Consider the following 4,632-nt stretch of genomic DNA (forward strand, 5'->3'; position numbering starts at 1 on the left):
GCCGTCGAGCCTACCCTGCCGGATCTCGCGCCGCCGTCGCCCGTCCTCGCTGCCGCGGCCAAGTCCCAAGTCACCGGTGCCGCGACCCGCTCGCCCCTGCTGCCCGCCGCTGCCCAGATGCGGGGCCTCCGCCGCCCTTGGCCATTTCGCCGGATCCCGCCGTCTCGGCCTCCTCCCCGACGACCGGCGTCGCCGCTGATCCCTCCCATGGCCGCCTCCCTCCCCTGCTCGTGCGGGAGGACGAGGGGACGACGAGCGGTCATCCCGCTCGCCTAGGTGGGCCATCACGCGCCCGAGCCGGCCCAGCTCCGCGCCAGCCCAGCTCCGAGCGGCCCGTTTGGCCCAATGTGAGTTGTCCACATTTCACCAAGTCCTTTTAAAGTTGTTCGCGAAAATCATTCTATTGCATGTTTGGGAGGTCTGCATCTTTGTGCATGTTCATCATATGACAATAATCCAATTATTGAAATTGTCTACATTTTGTACTATACATTATGGTGCCATTTGTATGTATATTAGGATGCTTCTATGTGTTTATCTTTGTTGCAAAAGCGCATCCTGATGTTAACTGCAGAAACTGTTAAAACTTGTCATTTTTTCTTGATGATTGCATCTAATCAATAAGTCTTATGCATATGATTCCTTGATGTTATTTGGTCTATGCAATGTGTATTTTGGTGCCATGCCTTTGGTTACCATGTAAATTTGATGTAGCAGGTCCATCTCCTGCTCTCATGTTGCCATCATGATAAAACTGTCAACCTGTTAACAGAAAGTTTCATTTCGTAAAAATCATATTAATTAATATGTGCGTCCTATGAATTTGTGCCAATGGAGTAATTTGAAGATTGCCATGCATACAGAGTTTACATATCAATTTCATAATTATTAAAGTTGCTATGCTTGCAGTTATGTGCATCCCAAGTGAGCATCATAATGTTATTGTTTTGCAATTCCAGTTTTTCACTGTCATGAATCTGTAGCAGAACATTGCATTTTGCATGGAGCATATTAAATTAACCATGATGCCTATGAACCTGAAACTTAAATGAAATTTCTAGCATGTTATCTCTACTTTAAAGTGAAGATCAAGTTCTTGCCCATCTTGTTCATGTAGCATTATGTTTTGTTGCTCCCAATTAGCCATCACACTGTTTTGGGCAGATTGTTATTGCAACTTGTGTTGATTGTAATTGTTGAACCGTTGCTCCGTTTTGATCATCACCTATATCAAACTTTCTTATAATTGCATCTAGATTCATCATGTCATATTTCATCCTTGATTTGAGTGTTTGTGGTTGATGTTTGCTTGCATTTTGCATCAATGCCATGTTAAACTTGTGTTGCTCATATCTTTTAGACCGTAACTCCAAATTAAATGATCTACATATATAAATTGATTAGAGAACGTGTAGATCATCATGGTGTATTTTAACTTGATGTTTGACAACTTTAACATTGTGTTTAAATCAGAACAATACCAATTTTGAAATTTGCATATCGGGAGTTCCCGGAATTGTTATGTGTTGTTTCCGGCCTCATTTAAACTTGCTTTGATGTGGGGTTCGTTTATGCATCATCTCTTGCCATGAGTAACAACATTTAACCTTGTCATGCATCATACTTGGTTGTGGGTCATGTCATGGTTATGCTTGTGTGTTTATCGTGTTATTTGCTTCTTTCCTTTGTGCTTCTTCTCGATAGTCCCGGTACCATTGCGATTGTGAGGATGCGTTCAACTACGTTTGTTCGACTACTTCGTGGACTCGATCTTCTTTCGAGCGGGATTTTAGTCAAGATGACCATTACCTTGGATATCACTACTATCTTTGTTTTACTAGTTGTCTCGATACTATCGCCATGTCTCGCTACCAACCACTTGTTTGTCAAGTCTCTCAATATGCCATAAAACAGCCTCTAACCTTTCACCATCCCAGCAAACCATTGTTTGGCTATATGACCACTTTGCTCAGACCCTTTTATAGCGTTGCTAGTTGCAGGTGCAAGTTCAGGTTGTTCCATGTTGGGACATGGATATCATGTGATATCGCAATATCTCTTATTTAATTAATGCATCTATATACTTTGTAAAGGGTGGAAGGCTCGGTCTTTTTCCTCGTGTTTTGTTTCACTCTTGTCGCCCTAGTTTCTGTCATACCGGTGTTATGTTCCTTGATGAGCACTCCTAACACATGTGGGGTATTATGGGGCCCCCCAGACCATTCGCTTAGGCCAAAACTCCTCCAGTAAGGCCCAACTTGGTTTTAAAAATTGCCAATATAATAATAATGATAAATAATTAATTAGCATAGGGGGTCGCATCCCCGAGGATTCTTAATTCAACATAATACAGGTGGGCCAGTGCCGATGGTGTTGGTCCAAAATAGAGTCGTGTGCGGCTTCCCCAGGACAACTCAGGTCTCAGTTGATGTACATTGTGCTCATCTGGTCGTGTCCTAAGAACGAGATATGTGCGGCTCCTGTCGGGATCGTCGACACACCGGGAGGTCTTACTGGTTTAGTTTTACCTTTGTCGAAAGGCTTGTCCACCGGAATTCCTTATTGTAAGCATCGTGTTATTCATGGTGTGAGGATGTTCCACCGGATGCGCTTGGTAATTTATAATAGACCACTTGGAGCACCCCGGCATGGTTAAATCTTTTTGGAAGCCGTGCCCACGGTTATGTGGCGACTTGGAAATTTATAATATCCGGTTGTAGAGAACTTGACACTAAACCCGAATAAAATACACCAACCGCCTGCGTAACAGTGACTGTCTCTTTTCGAGGGAGTTCAGGAAGAGAACACGGTGGGGTTATGAATGACTCATTAGTAGTTCAGGATCACTTCTTGATCATTACTGGTTTGCGACCATTATGCGTAGTTTACTCTTCTTACTCATGTACTCGTAAGTTAGCCACCATGCAAATGCTTAGTGATTGTTGCAACCTCTGAAGGAAATATGCCCTAGAGGCAATAATAAAGTTGTTATTTATATTTCCTTATATCATGATAAATGTTTATTATTCATGCTAGAATTGTATTAACCGGAAACTTGATACATGTGTGAATACATAGACAAAACAAAGTGTCCCTAGTATGCCTCTACTTGACTAGCTCGTTAATAAAAGATGGTTAAGTTTCCTCACCATAGACATGTGTTTTCATTTGATGAACGGGATCACATCATTAGGAGAATGATGTGATGGAAAAGACCCATCCGTTAGCTTAGCATAATGATTGTTAAGTTTTATTGCTATTGCTTTCTTCATGACTTATACATATTCCTTTGACTGTGAGATTATGCAACTCCCGAATATCGGAGGAACACCTTGTGTGCTATCAAACGTCACAACATAACTAGGTGATTATAAAGATGCTCTATAGGTGTCTCCAAAGGTATTTGTTGGGTTGGCATAGATCGAGATTAGGATTCGTCACTACGAGTATCGGAGAGGTATCTCTGGGCCCTCTCGGTAATGCACATCACGATAAGCCTTGCAAGCAATGTGACTAATGAGTTAGTTGCGGGATGATGCATTACGGAACGAGTAAAGAGACTTTCCGGTAACGAGATTGAACTAGTTATGAGGATACCGACGATCGAATCTCGGGCAAGTAACATACCGATGACAAAGGGAATGACGTATGTTGTCATTGCGGTTTGACCGATAAAGATCTTCGTAGAATATGTAGGAACCAATATGAACATCCAGGTTTCGCTGTTGGTTATTGATCGGAGATGTGTTTCGGTGATGTCTAAATAGTTCTCGAACCCGTAGGGTCCGCACGCTTAACATTCGATGATGATTTGTATTATGAGTTATGTGTTTTGTTGACCGAAGATTGTTTGGAGTCCCGGATGAGATCACATACATGACGAGGAGTCTCGAAATAGTCGAGAGGTAAAGATGAAGATGAAGATGACAATGACGATGGTATTTAGACACCGGAATGGTTTCGGGACGTTTCGGATATTTATCGGAGTACCGAGGGGTTATCGGGACCCCCCGGGGAAATAATGGGCCTACATGAGCCATAGGGGAGAGAGAGGGGAGCCCGCAAGGGGTGGCGCGCGCCCTCCCCCCATGGGATATCCGAATTGGACAAGGGGAAGGGGCGCGACCCCCTTTCCTTCCACTAGTGCAGAACCGGGTTGTATCACCGGTTTGTAAGGCCCTTTAGTGCCGGTTCTGAAAGGTTTGGGGGGTTTTGGGTTCATGATTTCTTTTTTCTTTAATTTTGTGTTTTCCATTTAATTCTTTTTCATTTGCTGGTATTTTACGATACTACATATTATATATGTTATGCATATATAAAAATAGAATTCCTCGTAGAACCGATCATATATATAGGATGGGTCTATTATGATAACACCCTTAAGACCTTATTATGCTAACAAACTCGCTTATTCTGATAACACCCCCCGACGACCGCACCCCCAAATCCCCCGGCGCGGCCCGCAACCCACCCCACCTTCTTCCATCGCGCGGCCCGCAGGGGCTGGCGCCCCGCTCCCCCATCCCACCTTCTTCCCCCGGGCACGCGCCGCCGCTCCCCCTCCCCCCGCGCACCTTTTCCTCCTGGCCGGGGCGGCTGCGCGTCCTCTTCACCACCCCGACCACAAACCTC

The sequence above is a fragment of the Triticum aestivum genome, chromosome 6D, assembly GCF_018294505.1.
Source record: "Triticum aestivum cultivar Chinese Spring chromosome 6D, IWGSC CS RefSeq v2.1, whole genome shotgun sequence".
Classification (NCBI taxonomy): domain Eukaryota; kingdom Viridiplantae; phylum Streptophyta; class Magnoliopsida; order Poales; family Poaceae; genus Triticum; species Triticum aestivum.